A 14,853-nucleotide genomic window follows, 5' to 3' on the forward strand; every position below is an offset into this window, starting at 1 on the left:
TATTATATATGGCATATATATATGTGTGTGTGTATGTATGTGTATATACACATATAAACATTCTTTTATTCCTCCTTTGAAAGATAGTTGAGACGTTTCTATCAGTTGACTACTGTGAATGTTGCTACATGTACATGTACAAGAATTTTATAGAAAGTGTTTTGAAGTCTTGTTTTCAATTTTGGGGGAAGATATAACCAGAAGTGGTACTGCTGGGTCATGTGATCATTACGTTACATAAGGGGCTGAGGATGTGGTTCAATTCACCTAGCACGCACAAAGTCCTTAAGAGCACACAAAACTGGGTATGCTGGTGTCTACCAACAATCTCAGCACTCGGATTTAGAGGTGGGAGGATCAGAAAGGCCAAGATCACCCTTCATTAGTTAATGAGTTTGAGGCCTGTCTGGGCTGTGTAAGACCTTGTCTCAAAAAAACAAAATGAAAGTGAACCCGTCAGGCTTTCAGGTGGGGATGCAGAAGCCCTCACCTGAGAGTCTGTATCAATAGCAGAGGGGGAGAGCCATGTTTGAGGCATGGTGACCTAACAGGAAAGCTGGCCTGTGTGGATTGGGCTTGTACCTTGTCCCCTGGAACTCTCAGTTTCAAAATCATCCTCATTTGGATGATGTATATGGGGTTTTATGCCTTGGTCATGAAGGGGTTCTGTCCCAAGGCTTTGAAGATCAAGAAAGACCTGTGCCATATTAATAGGAGGGACTTACGGTGTCACATACACCCTCCTCAGAGAACATAGCTAGTTCACATGAGAGACACACTAAGTGCCACACCATGTCATTCTGATTACTTGCAACGTCCTAGACTTCAGTGGCTCCCCCTATTCTTCACATCCCCCAAGCACTCCTTTAAACCCAGGCCACGAGAAGAGGAATAAAGTGGAAGACAGCATTGTAATCAGGTTCTGGCTTCATCTGAGAGAATATAAGGTCATCCCAGGGCAGGGGGAGCAGACTTCTGGGAGGATCCACGCTTACGGAGAAGATCTGGAAGATGGGGACGGTTTTGTAACCATATGACACAACTTGGCTGACACTCTGGATGGCGTTGCTACACAACAACACGAGTCTTCTGTGAATGCCAAGTCTCAGGACTGAGCCCAGCTGCCAAAAAGAGTCCAGATAGTTCAGTGGGAACGGACAGTAAGTGAAAGACTGTAGAACAGTGATTGTTTGAGGAGGCTGTGGAATGGTCTCTCATATAAAAAGCGTTTGGATAGCAAATGTGTGTGCATGGATGCCTGCGTGTGTGTGCAAGAAAGCATGTGTGTATGTGCACATGTGTACATGTGTGTGCACATGTGCACATGTGTGTGTTCACACGTGTGTTTGTGTATGTGTGAGTGTGTATGTGTGAGTGCAGCACCTGCGTGTGTACCTGTGTGTTTGTGTGTGTACGTGTGTGTGCATGTGTGCGAGCGTGTATGTGTTTGTGTGAGCATGTGTGTGTATGTGTGTGTGCATGTGTAGGTGTGTGAACCAGACCAGATCCAAGAATCAAAGTGGTCCCCAGCCTGAAGCCAACTGAGATGAGTTTGTTGGAACAAAACTAATGTGAGTATCCTGGCAACCTCAGGCCCTCATTCCTTCAGAGAATGGCTATTCTTAGCGTTACTTTATATTAAGTCCCAACTGGGGCAGCTTCTCAAAGTGGACGTGTCAAGAGGGGAGATTCACCATCTGTCCTCGGCATTGGCAAGTGGTGGGGATAATATTAAGTTGTCTGTCTGAAGCCTCAAAGGTTAACCATGATTTTGAAAGTTCTTACTAAAAATACCTTTTTTTCCTCCCCAGAGAGAAATCACTTCATGAGCATCAATTGTGAGGTTTTTTTTTGGATGCTTAGGAGACAAATAAATAAAACCAAGTTTCTCTTGTCAAGGATGAATATGTCAGTAAGCTAAGTTTTCTATGGTAAATTAGTTGGAGCACAACATTCAAAATTTTTGCTATATCATTTCAATCGATTACATGATATTTTTTCTAATCTTATTTACTTCAGTAATTTTCTAATATATCGACTTACCTTTGTCCTAAAGAATGTTTGAGATCTCATGGAATTAATGTTCTAAAAGTATGTATATGTGTGAGATGTATATTTATATATGCATGTACATATATAGACACTTAACAATAAATACAAGTATTGGACATTTAACAATGAACACTTTAATAATGTTAACCTTTTCCCCCGGATAATCTAAAATTGTCTGGTATCTCTCCCCACAGAAGGAAAACATCGTAATAGCAGAATGAGTCGGCTCACGCACGATTGGCTCACGGTCAGCTCATGATTGGTCGGCCCCTTTGCTTCGGGTGTGTGGAGAGGCAGCACACTATGCTGGAAGCATGAAATGAAATCTATCTCATAACTAGAAACAAAAAGACTTGGGGTGGGGGGAGGGTTTACTCAGATCCCACAATGCCTTTCAAGGGCACATCTCCCATGACCCAAAGATGTCTCACCAAGCTCTAGTCTCATAAGGGTGTCACTACCATGCTGTGACATATGGACCCTTGAAGGACATTTAAGAATCCAACTATAACAACGAGATACAACTTCTTAGGGCTAAATTGAAAAAGACATTAAGTGTTGTCAAGACTCAGGGAAAAAAAAACAACTGACAGTGTTACTGATGGCCTTAAAAAGCGTTTGGCAGATCCTCAAATGGTGATTCACAGAGTTAGCAAACGTTCTAGCAGTTTCTCTCCCAGGGGTATTAGTGAGGGAAATGAAAATGTATATCTGCCCAGAAGCTTCCACGTGAGTATCCATAGCAACAGTATCATTAACAACCACCAATGCAAAGAACCCAACGTTCACCAGCTGATAGCTGGGTGAAGGAAATGGGCTGTGTTTACATAATGGGTCAATATCTGGTGCACAGAAAGGAACGAAATATCGACTCGCTACGATATGAGGTGAAAACAAGCTGAGTGAAAGAAGCCAGCCAGGGAAGAGCACAAACTATATGATTACTCTCATAGAAAACGTCCCAAGAAGATGAATCTGTAATGATTTAAAGGAGATGAGCAGTTGCCTAAAGCTAGGAGAGGTGTGGGGCTCTGGGCGGGGCGTGGGGGTGGGGAGAGAAGCTTCATGTTTGTGGGGTTCTAGGGTGTGTGATACAGTGTTATGAAACTGTGATTGCAAAATTCATGAGGCTGTTGCCAAACAGTCCGAGGTGTGAGCCAGTTGGCCCTCTTGCTAGTAGTTTGCGGGCCTTTGTGAGAGACGCATGCGCAGAGCGTACCAGACAAACCTTCACGAGCTGCCTAGTGTATTCAGTTATGGCTGTAGACAGAAGGGCTTTCCCTCTTGGGTCTGCTGCTGGGGATTTGTATATCTTATTGTTGTGGGATGAAAGCAATAGTGACCTACTGTTTTCCTGTTGGCTTTGATCAAAGTCAGGAGTTTAGCCTACAATTTCAGAGAGCCCTGGCACATGCCACATCCAGTAGCGAGTTTACATTGTCACTTGGTCATGAGAACCGTAACTTAGTCCCAGACCAGCAGCCATTCTGCCGTCTCTCCTGTTCTAAATTCCTTTCACAATGTCTCACCCTGTTTATAATACTATGATGACATGCCGTTGACCTGGCTTATGAACAACAAGTATTTCTTTCTCACCGTTCTGAGTGTTGAAAGGTCTACGATCAAGGCATGGGCCGAGTGGGTGTATTGTAGGGACCGTATACCTGGTACATATGCGGCCATGTATCCCACAAAGTAGAAAGAAGGAGGGAGCTCTTTGGGATGGGTGGGATATGGTTCTCCTTCTCTGAAACTCTTGTTAGAGTTTAATCTCCACTGTTAGGCACTGAGACTGAAAACCTAATTCAATTAAGGTGCTTAAAAGCAAGATGTTTAGGATTATGCACCAGAGGAAAGCCTCCATGACTCTACTGCTGCCTTAGTAGGAAAAGAGAGAGGCCAGGCAACACACATATGTACACCTTCCCTGAGTCTCCTGCTAAGTGACAGGTACCTATGTCCCCTGGGGATTCTGTAAGAAGGTCATCACCAAACAGGGTATGGACCTTGAACCAGAACTATGAGCCTTAGTAATCTTACTTTTTAAAAAATACCATCCACAGGGCTGGAGAGATGGCTCAGCGGTTAAGAGCACTGACTGCCCTTCCAAAGGTCCTGAGTTCAAATCCCAGCAATCACATGGTGGCTCACAACCATTCGTGACGAGATCTGACACCCTCTTCTGGGGTGTCTGAAGACAGCTACAGTGTACCTACATATCTGAAGTCCCCTCTCTCCAGATACTTCCAGTTGACAAGGAAAGTTAACAATGAGAGCTGCGTAATTGATTCCAGATCCTGTCAAGTTGCCTGTCAAGATTAACCATCACATAGCTGGGGATGAGGCTCAGTTGGTAAAGAGCTTTCCCAGCAAGCAAGAAGACCCAGCTTTGATCCCCAGTACTGCATAAACTCATTGAGGTGGCCTGTGCTCTCAGTGCTTAGGAGGCAGAGGCCAGTAGTTCAAAATCATCACGAACAACACAAGAACAGCCTGGAATACACGAGACTCCATCTCAACAACAAACAAACAAAATAAAGAGCATTACAGAGTGGTTGGCATTTTAAGAAACGTGTTTCTCCTGCTTTTCAATAACTCAGTTTTCAGTTTAGGTTCTGTCTTAGGGCTACACTGCTGTGAAGATACACCATGACCAAGGCAATTTTTATAAAAGAAAACATCTAATTGGGCCTGGCTTAGTTTCAGAGGTTCAGTCCATTATCATCAGTGTGGGAAGTGTGGCAGCATCCAGGCAGACATGGTGCTGGAAGGGTCAATAGTGATCCAAAGGCATCTTGATCCAAAGGCATCCAGAAGGAGACTGGCTTCCTTGGGCAGCCATTGGGAAGGTCTCTTCTGCACTGGGTGGAGCTTGAGCACAGGACCTCAAAGTCCACCCCCACAGTGACTTGCTTCCTCCAACAAGGCCACACCTATTCTAACAAGGCCACACCTCCTAATAATGTCACTCCCTGTCGGCCAATCATCCAAACACATGATTCTATGGGAAGCAAACCTATTCAAACCATTATAGCTCTGAATTCTAGGATATTTTGTGTTTCATCTCTTTTTTGGTGCAGCCCAGGTGGTAGTAGTTGAGAAAAGAAAGGAAAAGAAAAGAAAAGGAAAGGAAAGGAAGAAAAAGAACTAGAAGAGACTCTGGTTTTATCAATGTCAGGAGGAAGGATTTCTAGAAAGAGATGTATCGATGTGTAGAAAACCCAGCCCTAAGAGTATGTGCAGAACTCTGGTTCATATGTGAATGATGAATGCAGAAACAACCATCTTTTAGTAAAGCAGAGAAGATTTACAAGGCTGAATGTTGGGAGGAATTCTACATTTAATGAATCATCCACAGTTAAGAAAAAATACTGAGATTGCCTCTAAGGAGCCCAAGGTAAGAATTTATGGAGCTAATGATGCTACTAAAAGAAGCAAACTTGAGATCATTTGTAGCAGAGGGAGCGTCTCGATGAGTGAGCTCTCTCCAATCTTCTGCGGAATTAATTGGAGAGAAAATATTGACAGAGGCTTATCTCCAATCCGACTCTGGAGTTTAAATAACATCTACATAGGAAAACAACACTTAAAGTTTTAACAAAAAAAAAAAATTACAAGGATGAGTGTATTTGTTGGGTTCATCGGACTGAAGCAGCGAAATAAACCTTTAGGAAAAATCCCAATAGCTTAGTTGTGGAGTGCTAAGTGTTAGGGACTGAAGACACCAGGCCTGTTGCCTATTTCAAGAAGCTAACAGTGGCTGGACGTGGTGGCACACCTTTAATCCCAGCACTTGGGAGGCAGAGGCAGGTGAATTTCTGAGTTTGAGGCTAGCCTGGTCTACAGAGTGAGTTCCAGGACAGCCAGCCAGGACTATACAGAGAAACCCTGTCTAAAAAAAAAAAAAAAGCAGCTCACAGTGCAGTGTGGGGAGGAAGTTAATCACTAAGCAACTACGCTGTAAAGTAGCGTATGAAATGCATATGTAATAACTGTTCTGTAAGGTAATGGGTGATACATGACCAGACTTTTGCATCTTACATGAAGAAGGACACATCTTATATATCATTCAATCAGAAACATGTTTACAGGGAAGCCACACTGAAGATGAGGCTTGATACACTCTGTCTTAGTCGATGCTCTATTGCTATGAAGAGACACGATGACCATGGCAACAATTATAAAGGAAAGCATTTAGAGGTTTAGTCCATTATCCTCGTGGTGGAAGACATGGCGGCATGCAGGCAGGCATGGTGCTGGAGAGATGTAGGCGGGTGTTCTACATCTGGATCCCCAGGCAGAAGGAAGAGAGAGTGACATTGTATGATGGCTATTCCTGGTTGTCACCTTGACTGCATCTTGAATGAACTATAATCCAGAAATGAAGGGCACACCTGTGACCCACATCTTGAGGCTGGAAGTCACGGGCTTCTGATTTGGATCTTGAGGCTCTGGAGATCAGCAATGATGTGCAGATCGGAGCTTATTGTGCAGCACATAAGCTTATGTACAGTGTTTAAGCCAATCCCAAGTCCCTAAACCCTTGGCTAACCATATCACACCACACTCACCGTGCCTCCAATGAAAGCTCTGCCTCCAATGAAAGCTCTGCCTGATGAGGAAGGAGCTCATAAGGAGGGGATTGGAGTGGGGGGGCATCACGTGATCTGTTAGGGCTTCCGTGAAGATGGGGGATGGGGCGAGCAGCCACTGCTCTGGCCTCTGTTCCTTTTCTCTGACTCACCGGTGTTCGGGAGCCATCTTTGATTTAATGCTGCATGCAGATCAGGACTCTTTGAGGAGTGGCGGAAACCTGCGGCGCCTCACTCTCCATTTCACATTTTCCTTTGCAAGGTTGACCTCCGCATCCCTCACACAGCCCCTGAGCCAGAAATCTATACTGGGCTTGCCTATCTAGGAAAACAGCTTTGGTCTTGTAAGACTCCAGGGAGCCTTAGCTTATCCAGGACTCCCTGAGTGAACCACGTGGAGCTGGGATTGATGCAAAAAGTAAGAGGAATTTATTGTTTCAGTACACTGAGGTCGTCATCCCAGACCCGAAGGAGATATGGCGACCCCCTAATCCCCACCATTCATTGAGTTTTTATATGGTTTCCAGGGGCAGAATAGAGCATCAGCAACCAGGCACAATATGATTGGCAGAACAGTGTATCCTTTTGGTACCAATCAGGTCTTTAAGGAATGAGGTGACAAGGACTTCCCTTGTCTGTTGATGGGCAACGGTCAGTCCTGTGGAATGTGTCCCCACCTGCAGGTCGGCTCCCACCCTGTAGTCTGAGAAATGGTAATTAGCCTCTCCCCTCCTGCCTCGGAAACCAGCGGGAAACCAGGCTTTCAGTAATCAGACGAGCAAGGAGTCCGTGCAGATGACAAACAGACACAGAGAGTGCTGTATCTGAATGTAATGTCTCAAAGCAAGCATCAGATTTTTAATACAGAAGAAAATAGGGAAGTACGGTGACACATCAGCCAAGGTACAGTGAGGTTACCGGATGCTTAATGACTCTTACACAAGACAGAGGAATGCATACATAAAGACTGACAGGAACTGGGCAGTAAAACAACTGAGACAAAGTCAGCTCTGTCTAAGGTCAGCCATATTCTTAGAAGCCAAGTGTGAGTTCTTTACACTCCCGGGGCAAGGGCTTTCATGCCCAAGTCATGGTTCTAATTAGGGAGTTCCGCTCTAGCTAACCTTCTCATGAATAATGCAATATTCTAGTTCCTCCTCAAATCACAGCCTGATCTACTTCCTAAACCATTGTAAATTCCTGTAGATGGGAGTATTCTAAGTGATTGTGTGTGTGTGGGGGGGGACTTTCTACTATTAAATAATGTAGTCTGCCATACATAACTATAATAAGAATTCTAAACTTACTTTGCTAAGCTTGCCCTGAGATTTCTAACTCTATGTAGTAATACCCAATTTCTTCCACTATCTCTCGTACAATACTAGAGTTAATTCTGAATGTTACTGAATAGGTAACATTCTTACTGAATTCTAAGCCCAGGGTTGGCTCAAGGACTGCCTAAGACATTTGAAGGCCAGGTAGCAAAGTTCAATTTTGCTTCAAGTCATTGCTTGGAGTCACCTATAATAAAACAATACTGAAAGAAAGCACATAGATCCATTCACTGACTAACACAAGGACAAGTTTGGAGCATTCTTGCTATGGGATGCCAAGGCTCCAGGAGACTAAGTTTCCATGAAACTCTTTGCCTTGGACTGCGTCCAAGCTTTTGGACCTGTCACTCAGTCTTCACTGGAGTGGGTGTGGTACCTTCCGGAAGGTCAAGTGTTTCATGACCTTCTGAAAGTTCCTAAGCTGACGTTTTTTAGTTTGACCACTAGACAAATGTAGGAACCATTTGTAAAAATCAAGTTTTTGCTCAGATGACTTTCTCTATAGCTTGGGTAGGAAAACACCAGAACTTTATCATTCATTTAATTTGGACAGCAGGTTTTGTCTACTTTATATATTCTAATGCTGTCCCCAGTGATAAGAGGAGGGGCGTTAGACAATAACAGCTAAGGACATAAGACTGACATAACTAGGTAAAGGTATAACACAGTTCATGATTGGCTGTTAATTTCTCTCCTTAGTATGTTCTGTGCTATCAAGCTTCATTTGTCAAACTGCCTTGCTACCATGGTGATCGTTTCTAAGATATGCAAAGATGCATGTCTGAACAGGTTACAGACCTCTCTGTGATTTAATAAGTAGAGTATTTTATTTTTTGGCTTCTTAAATTTTTATTTTATTTTTTCTTTCTTTCTTTCTCTCTCTCTCTCTCTCTTCCTTCCTTCCTTCCTTCCTTTCTTTCTTTCTTTTCTTTTTTCTTTTTTTTAAATGTTTTCAATTTAATAATTCATTTGTACTAGTCCTTAATAATCAATCTTCATAGCCACATCTTTATTTCATCAACAATCATCTCAGACACACCTTCTGACAAGACTTTTAACATTATGACAAGAAACTATGCCTTCAGGAGCATGTTTATTGTGTTTGAGATGATACATCAGTGCTCTCTGAGCTACAAAGGGTAGAAGGAAATCCTCTCATTACAAACTGACAAAGGTAAAACATTTCACAACAGCATGAACCACATACTCAGAAATAGATCTGGGCTTAATACAAATGACATAATTCCTAAGTCATCTACAGCTACTTTTATAACTTCATACAGATAATGAATTAGGCTAAAATGCACTATAATATTTGGTAGACTTCAGGACCAGTATCCTTAGTACATCACAAAATACATTTTGATATCCCAAAGAAGCAAGACATGCAAGTAGGCATTTTAAACATCACTAATCTACAGCTACAAAGTTCTACTCTTGGTAGCTTTTACCTTTCGGGGGAGTCTCCCAGTCTCCAAAGGATAAAGACAAGAGTAGAATCAGTATAACATATACACAGAAGTCCGTATTGTAAAGGCTATAAAGATCCGTAGCACAGTGGGAAGAGGCCTTCTGCTCCTTCACACTGCATACAAACGATGTGAATTATTTTGCGTATCTCTTGGTCCACTGTCTGGCTATCCTGTCATGTTCTGCTCTGTTGGTCAAATACTGAGTGGCTATGCTTCCAACCAGAGGATCCGCAGGGTTGCAATCCGTCAAAAGGGAACAAATAGAGAGCAAAACCTTTGAAATAGTCAAAGCAGGACTCCAGTTGTCTTTCAGAATATCCAGGCAGATGACTCCCTGACTGTTGATGTTGCAGTGATAGATTCTGGTACGGAAAGTAACCTTTGGGGGCTTAAATGGATAATCTGAAGAAAATGTGATATCCAGAAAAAAAACACCACCTTCATATACAGAACCTGGTGGACCAAGTATAGTTGACCTTTTTTTTTTTTTTTTTGAGACAGGGTTTCTCTGCACAGTTCTGGCTGTCCCGGAACTTACTCTGTAGACCAGGCTGGCCTTGAACTCAGAAATCTACCTGCCTCTGCCTCCCAAGTGCTGGGATTAAAGGCGTGCACCACCACTGCCCGGCTAATTTTATTTTTCTACTTATTCACTTTACATCCAGATTACTGCCTCCCTTCTGGTCACCCCTTCCCATAATCCTTCCCCATTCTCTCCTCCTCTTCTCCTCTGAGCTGGTGGGGGCTCCCTCTGGGTGTCCCCCAACCCTGGCACTTCAAGTCTCTGCAAGACTAAGCACATCCTCTTCCACTGTGGTCAGACAAGGCAGCCTAGCTAGAAGAACATACCCCATGTATAGTTAACGGCTGTTGGGACAAACCCCGCTCCAATTGTTCAGGACCCACATGAAGACTGAGCTACACATGTGCATATGTATGTGTGTGGGGAGGCCTAGGCGTATGTTCTTTGGTTGGTGGTTCAGGTTCTGAGAGCCCCAAGGGTCCAGCTTAGTTAACTCTGTTGGTCTTCCTGTGGAGTTCCTATCCCCTTTGGGGTCTGCAATTTTTTCTCCTATTCTTCCATAAGAGTCCTCAAGATTCATCTACTATTTGGCTCTGGGTGTCTGCATCTGTCTGAGTCAGCTGCTGGAGAAAAGTGGGTCTTTTTATTGCATTGTTACACAGAGATGTGGCTTGAACTTGAGGCCTTCCCCCTGCTAAGCAAACGTCTGTCACTGAGAGCTATACCAGCAGCACAGAAAAATGGCTCTTACATCTAGTTTATGCCTCTGCGATGATCTGCGTTCAAATCCTTACCAAAACTGGACTTGGAGCATGTGAACACACGCACCCTGACCCTGCTTGGTCTGGGGCTCATCTCCGGCTACACATCTGCTTCTCAGCCTCATGGCAGCTTGGAATAATTTGGGACTTCCTTATCTAGGAACCAGGGTAAGAGCTGGCTCTCTGAGGAAAGGCCCCACTGTTTCTGTTTCTTCAGGCTGAGGCCCCTTTACATGGTCTTGACATAATTTCACCCAAGAAGCCTTCCTGCCTTCAGTTACAGTGGTAACTCCTAGGTCTTTAATGATAAGCCTGGATCTGTCATGATAGAACTGAAGCTGGTTAGGGTTGGATTCTCTGTGGCAGCCCAAATGTACATCTGAGGTATCTTCTCTCACACAGCCAAGGAAGGTTAACCTATGACAAAAAGCACACCTTTGTGAAGAAGGATATTTCTCCTTTGGCCTGATGTCCATGTATGACTCTATAACAACATGCATATACTGTGAGCTTGCTCTATACTACACTGAGTACTAGACCAAGTACCATAGATGATGTGTGAGCTCCCTTAGGCTCAAAGGGAGTGGCACTATTAGTAGGTGTGGCCTTGTTAGAGGAAGTGTGTCACTGGGTGGGGGTGAGGGTGGGGGATTGGGGGTGGGGTGGGGAGGTGGGAGGTGGGAGGTGGGTTCAGAGGTCCCAGAAGTTCAAGTCAGGCCCAGAGTGGCATTCTCTTCCTGCTCCCTGATGATCTGGATGCAGAACTCTCAGCTGTTTCTCCAGCACCAGGTCTGCCTGCGTGCCACCACCATGCTTCTGACAATGATGATAATGGATTAAACCTCAGAAATCGTAAGCTAGCCTCAATTAGATATTTTTCCTTTATAAGACTTTCTGTGGCCGGGCGTGGTGGCGCACGCCTTTAATCCCAGCACTCGGGAGGCAGAAGCAGGAGGATTTCTGAGTTCGAGGCCAGCCTGGTCTACAAAGTGAGTTCCAGGACAGCCAGGACTATACAGAGAAACCCTGTCTCGAAAAAACCAAAAAAAAAAAAAAAAAAAAAAAAAAAAAAAAAAAAAAAAAGACTTTCTGTGGACATGATCTCTCTTTGCAGCAATAGAAACCCCAACTAGGACAGAAGTTGTGAGAAAGCCATGTGCCTGGCACATTGGTTTACACCTGTGCTTCCAGCATGTGGGCTGCTGAGGCAGGAGGAATGCTGTGAGGACAGATGCAGCCTGGACCACATAGTTTTAGGTTAATCTGGACCAGAGTGAGATCTTAACTCCAAAAAATAAAACAAACAAAAACATAACCCAGGTACCTCAGAATGTAGAACAATGGGCCCAGAAAGAAACCCTCACAGCTACAGCCACAGTTGTTAAAACCATTCAATGGAGGAAAGGCAGTCATGTCAACAAGTGATGCCAGGAAAGCTGGATTTCCACATGGAGGGAAAGAAGCCAGAGGCATAATGCCCAAGTTAAAGATCTTAACGTAAGACCCAGAGTTCACAAACCAGAAGAGGGAAATGGAAAGAAAATACTTCAAGTTAGACACAGGCAGCACTTTAAGGAACCAGCTCTGACAGAACAGAAAACAGCCCCAGGCATTGACAAACATGATTGCAAAATTAAGAAGCCTCTGTTCAGCTAATCTCACAGTCACCAGAGTGAAGAGATGGCCTAGAGAAGGGGATAAAAGCTTTACCATCTATAGTTCAGATAGAGGACAATATGTAGAATATATAAAGAACATGAAAACAAAAACGAAAAACCCAACAAACCAACCAACAAAAGGGCCGATCAACCACATAGGCAGGTGTCACAGGGGGTATATGTGTGGGGAATACTCATTAAATATTTTAAAAAGTGTTCAGCATCTTTAGCCACTAGGGAAATGTAAATTTTTTAAATATATTTTTTGACAATGTCTTTTTAAATTCATGTTTTTTTTCCATATATATCTTTCTCATTTTTCTAAAGTACATTTTTTTTTCAAGATTTATTTATTTATTATATGTAAGTACACTGTAGTTATCTTCAGACACACCAGAAGAGGGCATCTGATCTCATTACAGATGGCTGTGAGCCACCATGTGGTTGCTGGGAACTGAACTCAGGACCTCTGGAAGAGCCGTCAGTGCTCTTAACCACTGAGCCATCTCTCCAGCTCAGGGGGATTTTAACTTTGGGATGTCTTCTCACCTCATTCAGAATGTCTAGGGTGAAGAGACGAAGCAGTCAGGAGAGGAGCTGTTAGCCTCTGTTGGGGAAAAGTCAGGACAGAAACTTGAGCGGGACAGGAACCTGGAGGCAGGGGTTGATGCATTAGACAGGGAGGGGTGCTGCTTACTGGCTTGGTCCTCACAACTTTCTCTGTCTGCTTTCTTTTAGAACCTAGGACCACCCACCCAGGCCTGGCACCACCCACAGTGGGCTGGTCCCTCTGCCACAGATCTCACTGAGGCTTTTTCTCAACTGAAGCTCCCTCCTATGACTCCAGCTTGTGTCCAGTAGACACAAAACTAGTCAGCAGAGGGAGACTGTAAGATCAGAACTGTTCACTATTCTGAACAATTACCATTTCCCTATACAGCCACGAGTAAGACCGAGCTTTTCCCTTCAAAGCTTGCCCAGCTCAGGAAGCAGTGGGATAGCAGGAACCAAGGCTGTGAGGAGAGGGAATGGCAGGCGTATTGAAGGGCTGGAGCAAGAACCGCTGAAGCTCACCAAAAGGCGTCCAATCCAGTTGAGGTTGGAAGCAGGAAAGTGCTGGACCGTGAAAGGCAGTCTGTGTTCTGGTTGAGCGAGGCTTACTCCGGAGACCCAGTAGAAAATTCTACAAGGGATGGAACCGTGAGCGACACTCCCAGACACTAGGCTCCTGACACCATGAACCCTCAACTCCATAATCCTGTGGCCATCAGTCATATAGGGCAATGCCCTAAGCTCCTGGTATTCTGGCTATACTCCACCCCCACAGTTACCTGGATACAGCCAGGTATGCTCCTCCCCACAGTTACCTGGCAACAGCAAGGTAGCCCAGCCCACTATAAAAGGGGCTGCTTAGCCTCTCTCTCTCCTCTCTCAAGTTCTTGTTATCTTACTCTCACCTCTCCCTCTCCTTCTCCCCTTCCCTTCTCCTCTCTCTTCATGTGGCCATGGCTGGCCTCTATTTTTCTACCTTTTCTCTCTCTCTGTTTTCTACAATAAAGCTCTAAAACCATGGACTGCCTCCTTTCATCAAGACTCACCATGCTGGAGCGACGGGATAGGCCATCCCTTAAAGAGCCTCGTCTTATCTCCAGCAGGAAGACCTCCCAGCATTTCCAGCTTCCAGACTGGACCAAGGACTCTTGCCCATGTGGGAAACAAGCAGCACTCCCCCTGCCCCCTTTTTCCCTTCTGCTCTGGGCCACTGCCGCCCTGGTACCCCTATCTGTTTTCAGCTCTTCTGAGATGTCCAATGATGTCCTGAGAGCTAGAACCTGTCGTCCCTGGTCTCCATGAGGCCCAGGGACCTCGGACTGTCCCCACCCCCGTGAACTGGGGTCCCGTGGCTTTCCACAGCCAGACGCACACCTAGCAGTGTGGAGAACACGCACAGTTCAACTCCAGCGTGCGCCCACCCAGTGTCACCGAGCTCTGTGGGTCACCCCCTTTTATTTTCCTACATCCTGTGCCCAACAGGAAAGGGGATATGTGGGGATAATTCTCAGAAGTAAGGAGGGCTAGTCACAGATGAAAAAGCATAAAGCTACAACCCTGGTTGTCCGCACCAGTTCTAAGCTTCTGTGTGCTCGCTTAGGCTGTGCACACACCACAGGTCTTCCCATCTTCAGGTTGAGTCCTGCTTCTGAGGTTAGATGCACTTGGAAGGTGGATCCCAGGTTGGCGCCATCTGTTTTGTTTCTACTGCGAAACGATTGTGTGCTGTTGGATACAGCAGACTTCACCGTAGGTGTGCTACAGCTTCTAGAAACGAACTCTGTGGGCACCGAATGGCCGTTGGAGGACAGAAGCTGACTCATTTATCCTTGGATCACTGCTGGGGGGTATGCCCTTGAACCCAACATTCTAGTGGCTGCTCCTTCTGCCTGCACATCTAATTGCTGCA

The 14,853-nt window shown here is 44.8% G+C and overlaps 1 pseudogene; it reads right to left on the reverse strand.

Annotated features, from left to right (window-relative positions):
• Positions 1–9,054: 9,054 nt before the first annotated feature.
• LOC110302762 (ubiquitin-conjugating enzyme E2 E3 pseudogene) lies at positions 9,055–14,016 on the reverse strand (annotated as a pseudogene).
• Between the last annotated feature and the right edge of the window lie 837 nt (positions 14,017–14,853).

Source organism: Mus caroli, unplaced genomic scaffold (genome assembly GCF_978045245.1).
Source record: "Mus caroli unplaced genomic scaffold, Mus_caroli_1 scaffold_9, whole genome shotgun sequence".
NCBI lineage: Eukaryota > Metazoa > Chordata > Mammalia > Rodentia > Muridae > Mus > Mus caroli.